This window comes from Benincasa hispida, chromosome 4, assembly GCF_009727055.1.
Source record: "Benincasa hispida cultivar B227 chromosome 4, ASM972705v1, whole genome shotgun sequence".
Taxonomy (NCBI): domain Eukaryota; kingdom Viridiplantae; phylum Streptophyta; class Magnoliopsida; order Cucurbitales; family Cucurbitaceae; genus Benincasa; species Benincasa hispida.
The window spans coordinates 1,789,538-1,803,273 of record NC_052352.1 but is presented as its reverse complement, the minus strand read 5'-3'; positions in this window follow the sequence as shown (position 1 = coordinate 1,803,273).

Sequence of the window (13,736 nt, the reverse complement as noted above, 5' to 3'; positions counted from 1 at the left end):
ATCTAACTCTATACGATAGAGGTTTCTCATTCTCCCACTTACTCGATCATATACATCCTCTTTCTCTCTACCAAATCCACACAGAGTCTACACCTCTTGAATTCTCACACCGAGAATACCAAGGCAACCAGGTGGTAGTGTCGAGTATTGTTGTTCGAGGGTTGAGGATCGAGTATTACTTGATTGGGTTCGAGAATCTGACAGCTCGTGAATTCACTGGTTATTCGTTGTGTTCGTGCTCGTGATCGAGTTTGTTGGGATGCGTGACTGGTGTAGATCGAAGAAATACTTAAAGAAGAGTTCTTCAAAGGTATGTCACTCGATTTCCTTTGTTTTTAACTGAAAGTAATGTTGTAATTTATTTGATGATGCATAACTGTGGTTATATGTTTGTAAATACTTTATTCTTTCACAATGGGTTCCGAATGATCTTGCTTCCACTCAATGGTTCTCTCGAATAAGAGTTCCTTCAATTGTTATCAGAGTCAGATTGTTCTGATATTCCAAATCCATTGATGTATTGAATTGCATTTACATTCTTGGTGGGTTTTAAGCATATCTACATTACGTTTAAGTGTTAAATGTTTTTGTGGATGTGAATTAATGGAGTTTATTGGATGATTGCCTCTGTTTATTGCCTTATTTTACATTTCAAAGTTAATTTGTAAGGGCCCTTATGTTTTTGGGCATATTAACTTGCTATCGAATCTGTATTCAAAGTGTTTGAGTTTGTAAGAGTCGCTCGTGATGAAGCTTCAAGGCATGAAGATGCAGTTTACTTCGAGGAAGAAGAAGACCAAAGGTTGGTCAGATCGTGTAGCCCAGGCTAAACGATCGAGTAGAAAAGTTCTAACTCGATCGTGTAACATTTACTAAACCATCGTATGGCTGATGCTAATCGAACGGGTAAAGTGTTTACTCGATCAATTTGCATTGGCTACTTGATCGTGTAAACGACGGGGGTAAACGATTGCTACGTATGGGATACTAATTGCATGGTAGGCACGCCCACTAATTGATCGAGTAGGCCAGCATGCTTCATCGCATAGTCATTGGCTACTCGATCATTCGATAAGTGTTACTCAACAACTACTTCTCGATCGTCTAGTCAATCATGCTTCATCGCATAGTTGTCGTCTACTCGATCGTTTAGGCAGGTGTTATACTCAGTGCACTGCATGATCGAGTGGCCTTCATGCTTCTCTGCATAGTCAAAGGCACTCGATCCATGCTACACGATCGTGGCTACTCGACCAACGTTACTCGACGATCCCAAGGAAAAGCTACACATTCAAGTCCCGGTTCGTTTGTTTGAATTGGTTAACTCGATGGTTTATGTAATAGATAGATTTAATTTCTGGTTTTTTAGGTTAATCATCCCAATCCATTAATTTTGATGAATATATATGAGATGTATGTTCAAATTATATGTCATATGGTATGCCATATAGTTTTAAATCCCACTATAGGTTATTCATTTATTCATGCATCTTCTTTATATTATAAAAGTTATAATATAGTAGCTTGCATGATTAAATTACATAAGAGCATGCTCATGCATCATATAATATAAGAGTTATAATGTATGCATACATTAAGCATATTCATGAATCATCTTTATATTATAAGTGTTATAGTATAAGGGTGTATGAAAGCATGTATGCTTAGTTCATTACAATTTATATAAGAGTTATATATAAAAATGAATGGACATTGCATGAAGCATGACAAATAGGTTAATTTATAAAAGTTATAAATACCTAGTCTAGCTTAGCAATATGGATGGTTTTAGTTGTTTCCCCTTATAAGAGTTATAATGGAAATTAGAACTAAAATCAATAAGAAAGACATACATGCAAACTTAGGTTGAATCATTTTTTAAAAGAGTTGTAAATTTGATTGAGATAGACCTAAGATCACGGTTCTAATGAGATTAGAAACTTAAGTTTAATCTTTTAATCAGTTTATTAGGATTAAATTGAATAATAAAAGATTAAATATGTACCAATCTATCTATAAGGGACCTTTCATCTAAGGCGGGTTCTGTCTAGGCTGGGGTATTTAAGCTGACGAAAACGGAAACACCCCTACCTGGGAACCTATCTGGAAGGGTGAATTAGATAGATTTACTGCATGCATGCAAATTTGATGATAGTCTATTAAAGTGTTTAATGGGACTTGATTTGAACTTGTTTAATTATCAAAAGCAAGAGTTGTTTTTGAGCAAATTAAACCCACACTTAGATAAATTTAGTAGCCGAATTGTCTAAGTTAATGAATCCCTAGGTAGAATATTCAATGGGAGATATTTGAGGTATATGATACTTCACTTAAACCTTTACATGTTTCTCCCTAATGTTCACACCGTGAGATCTATCTCTTTGATTAGCATGGGTGAGAGTGCCCAGATTTGTTGACTCAATATGTCTATCATTTTGGGATTCATCTGATTAAGGAATTGGGAACACAACTACATAAGAAAGAATTCACCCCCTTCGAATTGTTAGGGTAAGAATTGCACTCTTAAAGGCTGATTATGGGTTTTGAACAATGTGGCGTCACACCCTCTCCTAGCCCTAGAAGGGTTAAGTTATAGTTGGACTATGTTGTTCATTAAAGGGATCAATGGTACTTAAGAAGTTAGATTCAACTATAAGGCTAAAACGGTAATTTTGACCCAACTGTACATATGAGTAATTTGTGGAAGGTCAACACACTGTTGATTGGTTATATCCAATGGACACATAAATATATCTATAGTGCGAAGAGTGTAAATGTCGGTCTTTAGTGGAATGACCAACGATTAATGAAGGTTGATTAATTTAATTAAAGAGTTAATTAATTAATCAAGTATCATTGGAGCTTCAATCCATATGTTTATAAGGTCCCCATATAAGCTTAGTAAGGATTAATGAGAATCAAATTAATTTTAGATTAATTTGAATTGTTCGAATTAATTAAAGAGAATTAATTGTAGAAGATATAATCAATATAATGTATATGATACATTATAATATAAAGTTTTAATAAGAGAAATAAATATGATAAAATATTAATTATATAAGTATGATTTATATAAAAACTATAGGTTAAAATTAATATGAAAATGATTCATATTAATACAATAGGTTATATGAGAGAATAATAAACTATGGGTTATATTATATATGATATAACATAAACCATAGATTATATATTATATGTGATAATGTTGTTTAATATGATATATATTAAATTAGTTAATATATATATATATATATTAAAATTTAGTTTTTTATTATTTTTTTTAAATTAAAAAGGGGATTTGATAACTCCCTCAAGATCCCTTTTCTCTCAAATACGTGAAACACAAAGGGGAGTTTTTAAGTTTTCAATTTTCATTATCATAATTATTCATCTTCTTCCAAGATCTCTCTGTGTATAATTCTCTCAAACAAAAACTCCTCCCTTCACAAAAATCAACCAACAGAAACCCACACCTCTCTGTTGATTCTCACCTTGAAAATAACTAGGAAGATTTTGTAGTGGTGTTCCCCATTGGTGTTGCTGTTGTGAAGTTCTATTCGTGTTGGTGAGAAGGAGATCAGTTTGTGATCTTGCTATGAAGAGGAAAAATGAAAACGTCCTTCAAGGATAAGTTATCATTTCCCGCTTTTCCTCTTTAATTTCACAGTAGAAGCATGTTTAGGATTTAGTTTGTTTATCCATATTTCTCTGACTTTTTTTTTTTTTTTTTTTGTAAATTAAAATCAAGACACAACGCATTCAGTTGCTTTCACTTTGAGGAATTCAAATCCCTTCAATGTCAAGGCAGATGATTTGGTGGTCAATTGCTGAGTCAACAACAATTGACCTTGACGTGTATAGTGACATGGAGGTCTATTCCAACTTTTCCTCTCTTCCCTAATTTCGGTTTCAATGTGACCTATTATACTGCTTGACCTGTAATCTTTGTAACGATATTGATTCTCTTATAATTTTATATATGAACTCTCTTGGGTGCACATGTTGGCCTTTTGGCCCTTAATCTTAAATTAATTAATTTTAATTAATTAACTAATTAATATTTTGATGATTATAAACTACTTTTATTTATTGACATTTTGAGTATTTTGAAGTGTGTGTTATGTAGAGCTTGGAACAACGTTTCCAATGTAATTTGAATCGCCTAAATTGGAGCTCAAACAAAAAAGATATAGGCGAAATAAGCTTAATGGAAAAATCTCAAGCAGATGACATGACATTTTTTTTTCGTCAAAGTGGACCAATTGAAAGGTGCCACTTGGAGCATGGGAATAATGATACATGGTGGCTTTTGATTTTTGAATTAATTTTAAAAAAATAAATTTAATATTATTTTATGTTTGTATTCAACGACTAGTTGGATACATGATGAACTTTTACTTTTTGTTGGACTTTAAAAGAAAATGATTTATATATATATATTATCTGTGTCTAACGGCTAGTTGGGTTTAAATCTCCATGATTTAATTTTCTGTTTCAAGATCCAATGGTCCAAATTAAATGTGGTTTCCAACCATTTTTCCTCTCTATTTAAACTCATATTCTTCTCTAAATGTTTAGAAAAAATTTCATAATTTTCAATCCTCCCCAAAAATACAAATTTTCCATTGTTGCTCTTTCTCTAAGCTTCAATTTTCTTCTTTTCATCTTCTTCTTGAGAGAGATAATTTATGTTGTGAGGATTGATTCATTAAATGCTAAATTTGTAAGTCCACTCTATTTAGAGAGTTTTTCAAGTATGCTATTTATTTTTTCAAACTATTGTAAGGGTTTTTTCTTGATCCTGGAAAAAGAATCGTTGTAACGATTTGATCCTCAACCGTGGAAAGGATTGGGTACATTCTTGCGTCCGAAAAAAGAACGTTATACGATTCTGTTGGAATTGGTGTCCTGATTCTCCGGGAGCTCGTTGTTTTGTAAAGATACACATTGTTTAATGAATAAAATAAGTGTTATTTAATTCTGGCATTTACTCATATCCAATAAACAAAGCTCCTTAGTTATCTTATGTGAACTTAAACATGTATATGTGATATACAAGTGGATCATGCCTTAAGTGATAACCTAAATAAGTCTGTAGTATAAAGAATTAAGGTGGGATACTTGATCCTGGTGACACTACAGATACGGCCTGCATTGTAGAGGTTTGCAAGTGTTGTAAACTACTACAGATGGTAGGACCGTTCATGTGGAGACGTGCGAGCGGGGTGTCCTATACAAAGAGTTTGTTTAATACCTGGACCACGAGATGACTAGACTTTGTATATAACGCCGTTGATACTAGAGACTTACATCTCACCTAAACGACCATAGGTGACACGACCTCAATCCTGAGTGTTTTGAGAACTCCTGCCTTTGAGGGCGGTTCTTTGATTAGTATGGGTGAAAATGGCCAGATTGCCAACTCAACATGCCTACCTTTTTGGGGACTTGTCTGATCTAGGAGCTGGAAACTCAATCTACAAGATGGAATTTACTTCTTTCCTGAAGCAAAGATAAATAGAGAGATTGCTCCCATAAGGGTTGATTCTGAGGCTTGAACATAGTGGCCACAACATCTCTTTGGAAGAGAAGACTCAGTCATAGTAGGACTATGAATTATGTTCATTAGAAGGATCAATGGTACTTAAGGAAACAGATGTAACTATAGGGGCGTAACGACTATTGGCCGAGCTGTACTTATTAGCGATCTGTGAAGGGTTGTTGCACTTCTGATTGGTTAAGATGGACACATAACATATCTATGATAAAGAGAGTTTAGCTGTCGGTCTTTAGTGGAGTGCCTAGCAGTTAATGGATGGTGGATCCCGTGACTAAAGAGTTTAGTCAGTTATTCACGTACCGTTGAAGCTTCAAGCTACAAATCCATAAGGTCCCCTTTGTAGCTCAATGATTCAGTTGAGGATCAGTTCTTGGTATTGATTTGAAATGTTCAAATTGACAAGAGGTATTTTGATTATATATGATATAATCGACATGATGTATGAGATACATCTAGTGGAAGATTGATGTAAATGAGATTTACATTAAGTACCATGGAATAGAAAAGGAACTATGGTTTATATATTTCATGAGATGAAATATTAAAACTATAGGTTATAAATATAGTATGATAAGTTGGTTATCATTTATATTTATAATAATATTAATTATTGGATAATTAATTCTTTTTCTTTAATAACCAATTGAGTGGGTGGTTATTGGATTTATGGTAACTGTGAGATAAAAGGAAAATGGTTTTCCTAATTTTAGTAAGATTTACAAACTGTTGAAAAGGTTTTCATAAAAAAGTTTTTAATATTTCTCTCTCGCGTAAAAGGATCTCACGGAGTCGTCAAGTAAATATAGATTTACTAAACGACGACTTGGGTGAGCTAAATGATCGTGCAGCGACGAGCTAAACGATCGTACAATATTTACCAAACGATCACATAGTTTTGCTAGACCATCGCTTGCCAAAGTTAACAATTGTGTAATGTCTATAGGCTGTCTCTTATACACATCTAGATGTGTATAAGAGACAGGTCGTGTACACGATCGGTGTTTCCTCCTTCGTTTGCCTCATTCCAAGTCCAAACAGAGCCCACCCTCTGGATTCCCACACCGAGAATACCAAGGTAGCCTTGTTGGTGGTGTCATACCCATCTCGACACCGTCGAGGTGCCATGAAGGCCGTTCGTGTGTTGCTAAGGAGTTCGTGGCTGAGGCGATCGTTGAGGACGAGCGCGAAGTGTTCGTGTTGTGTTCATTTCTGTGTTGCAGTCGTGTAGATCGAGCGTTTATGGTTGTTCTTCGAGCGGTTGTGCACAAAGGAGCGTAAAGACTGATAACGGGCAGAAATGCATGTTATCATAGTGCTAAGTTCTTAAACAATATTGGATTGCGTTGATGACATATGTTACTTTGTGTCCATTATGCATCAGTTTCTTAATATTACGGTTGCATGCGTCCAATGTATTAGAACATTTGATTTTTGTATTTTTGTACAGAATATGCGTTAACGCAATGAAAAGATTGTGATCATAGGAATTCATTTGTCGAGCGCAACCTCACTACAAGGCTTTGCGTTGATCGTGCTCGCAAACATTCGTCCAAGAAGGATCGCCACAACTTGGTCAGCGTAACATGGTGAGCACATCTGGGTGAAAGGCCAATTAAGAGCGATGGGACAGAAAGCTGATAATAGTCGAATCCAAATTAAGTTGACAGCCGATAATGGTCACAAAGTACATTCAGCTTTATCGGTGATAATTATTCAGTGCATCAGTTAGGAATTAAAGCTGTCCCATTTGTACAACCAGAAGAGAGAAGCCGCCTTTCACTATGGATGCTCTATAAATACCAAGGGCATTCTTCAGAAAAGGGGTTAAGCAGTTGATTAGTTCACCGTTTAGTTGACGCCTCTGTCCATAGTTTTACTTTCATTTTAAAGCAGAGCAAGAGAAGAGTGGTGGCGTCGGAGATCACTCAGAGAAACTCGAGAGAGAACCTTGGGGCGTAAGAGTAGAGAGCGGGCCAACTCTCGTGAGAGCGAGATTATCTTTAGAGCACGAGTAGAAATAGTGTAAACGCTTAACAACAAGAAATTGCTACCAGGCTCTTTATTATACTTGCATTGTTATTGTGTACCTCATCTTCATATCTATACAATGGAAGTTTTATTTCTACATTTGTTCACTCTCTTAATACGCATGGGTAGCTAAACTAGTCGAATGGGTTGAAAAGAACTAAGCTAACATGACCTAGGAAGTTCATTGCTTACGATTGTCTTGTTTTATACTGTGCAAAATACCCTTTAGAGCTACTCGAGAGAAAGTCTAAAGAAAGAACCTAATGTCTCGAGAGAGCTAGGTTAGAATCTGGACTCGAGAGAGCAAGATTAGACTTGCATAAAAAAGAGATAGAGACTTAGAGATAAGCTCTATATGTCAACTGGCATCGCATGCATCCTAAGAATAAGTATGATGATATGTGGTCGCATTGTTTGTGTATCATCACATAGACAAGAATTAGAGGCTTATGTGTAGGCCTTATAGACACCTTTGCACGTACATCACATGTGTTCTAGCATTAGAAGTTGTAGCATTCACACCGAGAGGTGGTTTACTGTTGTATGCATGTTGTATGATCGCAAGCATGAACGCATTCTAGGATGAGGTAATGGGTTACCAGACTTCCTTCAAATGGAGATTTTCAATCATGGTTTGAATCCTGCTTCGTAGACCGCTTCCAATGCGATAGCCGCTAGTATTCTGTTTGACAAAACATACGATGAGGCGAAGAATATCCTGGATCGTATCTCTAAGAACCATGAAGACTGGAGAGAGAGTGACTAGAGATTGAGACTTAAAAACTCTGACGCAAACAACAGTGGTATTGTTTCATTACAAAACCAAATGACCGCAATGATGAATTTGATCCAAGGAATGGTGATCAGCAGCCCAACACCGCAAGGTGGGCAAATCAACGCAATCAGTCAAAACACCGCAAGTTGTGCGACTTGCGGTGATGGGCATGCGATGGAAGATTGCTCGAAAAATCCACAATCTGTATACTTTGTAAAGAATAACCCCTTTTCAAACACCTATAACCCTGGGTGGAGAAACCACCCCAATTTTTCTTGGAAGAATCAACAACAAAATTTCCAACCTATGGCGCAAAAAGAAGGGCCACCAGGATTCTTCCCACGCAACAACGGTCAACCGAGCAATCAAGCAAGTAGCTCACAACAACCACTACAATCCTCTTATTTGGAGAGCCTATTGAAGCAATATATAGAGAAAAACGAAATTGTGCTTCAAAGTCAGGACACGTCCATCCGCAATCTCGAATTACAAATGGGCTAGATTGCGAGTGGGCAGAAAAATAAATCGCAAAGGGTGCTGCCAATTTCAACCGAACTTCCACGCAACTCGGGAGGGATTAGGTTAGAAGAAATGTTAGGTTGTGAAAATGTCAGGGGAAATCACTCTGAGTATCAACAAACAAGAGCTCAAATTTAATATAATTCATTCCATGAAATTTCTGAATGAAGAAGGCCTACATGATTCTGATGATGACTTGAATTTGATTAAAGAAGAAAAGTCTGATGAAGAGTATGAAGAAGAAGATGCCAGCACATCCGTTGCTGCCTGCAATGCGATCATAGAAAAAACAAACAAGGAAGAAGAAATGATCGCAAAGCAAGAAGTAAAGCCAACAGAAGAACGAAAAACAACGCAACCTTCCCTAGTAGAGCCACCAACACTTGAATTAAAGATCCTACCAACCCATTTGAAGTATGCATTTTTGGGGCAGAATGAGAAGCTGTCAGTGATCATTTTCTCTACGCTCAACAAAGATCAAGAGAATGCGTTGATGAGCATTCTCAAGAAACATATGCGAGCAATTGGCTAGACGCTAGCTGACATCAGAGAAGTTAGCCCTGCGTACTGCATACACCACATTCGTCTTGAAGACGACCACAAAGCAACAATTGAACATCAACGCAGACTTAACCCTACGATGAAGAAGGTCGTCAAGAAGAAGATTATCAAATGGCTAGATGCGGGCATAATCTATTCCATAGCAGATAGCACGTGGGTCAGCCCCATACAATGTGTGCTGAAGAAGGGCGGAATGATGGTAGTCCCAAATGAGAACAACGAATTAATACCGCAAAGGACCATCACTCGATGACGCATATGCATGGACTACCGCAAGTTGAATGCGGCCACAAAGAAAGATCATTTCCCTCTGCCATTCATCAATCAAATGCTAGACAGACTAGCAGGGAATGATTGTTACTGCTTCCTGGATGGGTATGTCGGATACAATCAAATCATGATAGCTCCTGAAGATCAAGACAAGACCATATTCACCTGCCCATATGGGATGTTTGCTTTTCGTCGCATGTCGTTTGGCCTCTGTAATGCGCTAAGCACGTTCCAAAGGTTCATAATGGCGATCTTTTCAGATTATCTTGAGGACTCTGTGGAAATATTTATGGATGACTTCTCCGTTTATGGGAACACTTATGAAGTCTGCTTAGCCAACTTGGAGAAGATTTTGAAAAGATGTGAAGAGACGAATTTGGTGCTCAATTAGGAATAGTGTCATTTCATGGTTAAGGAGGGCATAGAGTTGGGACATAAGGTCTTTCGGGCTGTCTCTTATACACATCTAGATGTGTATAAGAGACAGGTATAGTGTTGGGACACAAAGTCTCCCAGGAAGGGTTGGAGGTGGACAAAGCAAAGATTGAAGCAATTGAAAAACTTCCACCTCCAACCAGCGTGAAGGCTGTGCGAAGCTTCTTGTGGCACGCCAGATTTTATAGACGATTCGTCAAGGACTTTTCTAAAATAGCACGATCACTGAGTGCATTGTTAGGGGTGGACAGAAAATTTGAGTTTGACAACAACTGCCTCAATGCATTCAGAGTTTTAAAAGATGCGCTGATTACCGCACCCGTCTTGATTGCGCCAGACTGGACATTGCCATTTGAAATCATGTACGACGCAAGTAGGTATGCAATGGGAGCAACTTTAGCGCAAAAGAGAAAAACAATTTTGCATCCCATTGCATATACGAGTAAAACTTTAAACCCTGCTTAAACAAATTATACCACTACAGAGAAAGAATTCTTGGCTGTGATTTTTGCATTGGAAAAATTTTGGGCATATCTGTTGGGAACCAAGGTACTCATCCACACCGATCACTCGACGATCAAATACTTAATGACAAAGAAGGACGTAAAACCAAGGTTAATCAGATGGGTTCTCCTCCTTGAAGAATTTGACATCGAAATAATTGACCGGAAGGGGACAGAGAATTAGGTTGCGGATCATTTGTCTAGAATGGAAAATCCTAAGGTTGACCGCAACGAGTCTAAGGTGAGTGCCGTATTCTCGGATGAGCAGCTATTCCATATAGAAGAATTGTCCTGGTATACGGACATCGTCAATTATTTGGTTTGCGAACAATTCCCTGAAGATTACACCTATCACCAATAGAAGAAGCTCAAGCACGAATGCAAATATTATTATTAGGATGAGCCAAATCTGTATAAAAGAGTTGCAGACCAGATTATTCAGTTATGCGTACCAAATGCTGCTCAACAACGCATATTGTCACAATGCCACGACTCACCATATGGTGGGTACTTTGGAGGGCAACGCACTGCAGCCAAAGTTTTGTAAAGTGGATTCTTTTGGCCTACATTATTTAAAGATGCGGCTGACTATACAATGAAATGTGATCGGTGCCAATGCACAGGCAACATTTCATGGAAAAACGGAATGCCAATGAACCCTATCTTGGAGCTGGAATTATTCGACATATGGGGGATTGATTTCATGGGGCCATTCCCTCATTCGAATGGTAAACACTATATTTTATTAGTCGTCAATGTCTCAAAGTGGGTAGAGGCAATAGCATGCACCGCAAGTGATGCGGCGGTAGTCTTCTAGTTCCTGAAGAAAAATATTTTCACTCGATTTGGCACTCCTCGTGCCATCATAAGTGATGAAGGATCTCACTTTGTTAATCACAATATCAAGAAGCTGCTGCGCAAGTACAATATCCTCCACAAGGTGGCCACTGCATACCATCCGCAAACGAATGGTCAGGCTGAAGTGTCCAATCGAGAAATTAAGCCGATACTTGAGAAGGTAGTAAGACCTTCACGAAAAGACTGGTCGATAAAGCTTGACGATGCGTTGTGGGCATACCGGACCGCATTTAAAACATCCATAGGTATGTCCCCATATGCATTGGTATTTGGTAAGGCGTGTCACTTGCCTCTGGAGCTAGAATATAAGGCACCGTGGGCGGTAAAGAAGTTGAATTTTGAGTTGAAGAAGGCAGGGGAAGCGCAAAAAATGCAACTGGTCGAGCTAGAAGAATGGAGGAACAACGTATATGAAAATGCGAAGATTTATAAAGAGCACACCAAGNGAAGCGCAAAAAATGCAACTGGTCGAGCTAGAAGAATGGAGGAACAACGTATATGAAAATGCGAAGATTTATAAAGAGCACACCAAGCGCTGGTACGATCAACGCATATGTGGTAAGAACCTCCAAGTTGGACAAAAGGTCTTGCTTTTCAATTCACGTCTACGACTCTTCCCGGGAAAGCTAAAGTCACTTTGGTCTGGACCGTTCGTAATTAGACAAGTATTGTCGCATGGCGCGGTTGAATTATTAAATGACGATGGAACCAACATATTCAAAGTCAATGGGCAGCGAGTAAAGGTATACCATGGAGAAGGCTGGCATCTTCAAGTAGACTCCGTGGAACTAAAGAACTTTGAATAAAGAAGAAAGTAGGTGGTCCCTGCATTATCAAATGATCACAATCTATTAGGGACGCAAGTTTTGGGAAACATCGATTCTTCAACTTTTCTCCATTATTTGGAATTTTTACTATATCTTTTCAATCCTGATCTATGTTTATGTTACTATCACTATCTTTATTTCAAAAAAAAAATGCGATAACGAGTTTTATTTTGTTTTAAAATAATTTGACCCTCTCTTTGTTTTTCTTGCAACAATCGAGGTGTTGGATTGTGGAGATATTATACAAAGAAGCACTTATCTTACTCCATCACCGCAACCCAAAGAAAAGAGATCGCCGCAAAGATGGATGCATCAATACATAATGCGGGCGACAACGCAAAATTTGGGGGTGTATTCTTCCTTATCTTTATTTTAAATTTTGCACTATCACATTGCATTTTAGTTTTCAAAGTTTTATCACTGCATCCTCTTTAATCACCGCAATCATTTGACATAGATAAATTTAGTGAGTTACCGCATTTTGTTCTTTGCCAAGTATGATTTCAATGATGAAAAATATGCTTTTATTTCTTTCGTATATATTAGAGTCAAATTAGTCTTAAGATAGTCTTTTCATAAAATATTTCTCGAAGTTAAGGGTTTGCTAGCTTTCTTTCAAACTCTCTTTACAATGCATTCTATGACCATCGCATGACTTGTTTTAATCTTTTGGCAATGAGAACATTGCCACATTTTAAATTTGGGGGTGAAGTATTTATTTTCGACCTTGCTATTTCAAAAAAAAAATTGAGAATAACAATTCCACTGTCAACGTAATGAGAAACCCATGTTGATAAGAGTTAAGTTGTGAAAGAAACTTACCCGTAGTTGGATATCCGCATGACACACGTAGGGGCAAGCCAAGACGAAAGTAAGTTACCAGAATCAACGCATAAATAAATGACCGCAACTCCACTACCAAATAGGTATGAGTTTAGTCTGAGAAAGAGTGCATTGCTCGTAGTTGGATGTCCGCATGACACACGTGGGGGCAAGCCAAAACAAAGGCAAGGCACTCGGATCAGTGCAAGGTCAGAAAAAAAATATCAATGAAGAAATTTTTTTGTGCAAGAATAAAATCATTTGACACCTCGGTAAAAAAATTTTCCTTTTTTGAAATAAATCATGCGATGTTTCGGAATTTAGTAAAGTCCTTTTGGAAGTTAAACTTGCAGTCTCAAGGTCTTAGAAATATTTTAAGAAGAGACTTGAATAAGACTTAAGGAAATTCTGGTATATAGGATTTGAATGAAGTATCCTTGAGAAGTCTAGGAAAAGAACTGTGTGGTTGACTTGCTAAAGGAATCTTTAGCTTATGTTGAGGACAAGCATTGTTTAAATTTAGGGATGTGATAACGGGCAAAAATGCACATTATCATAGTGCTAAGTTCTTA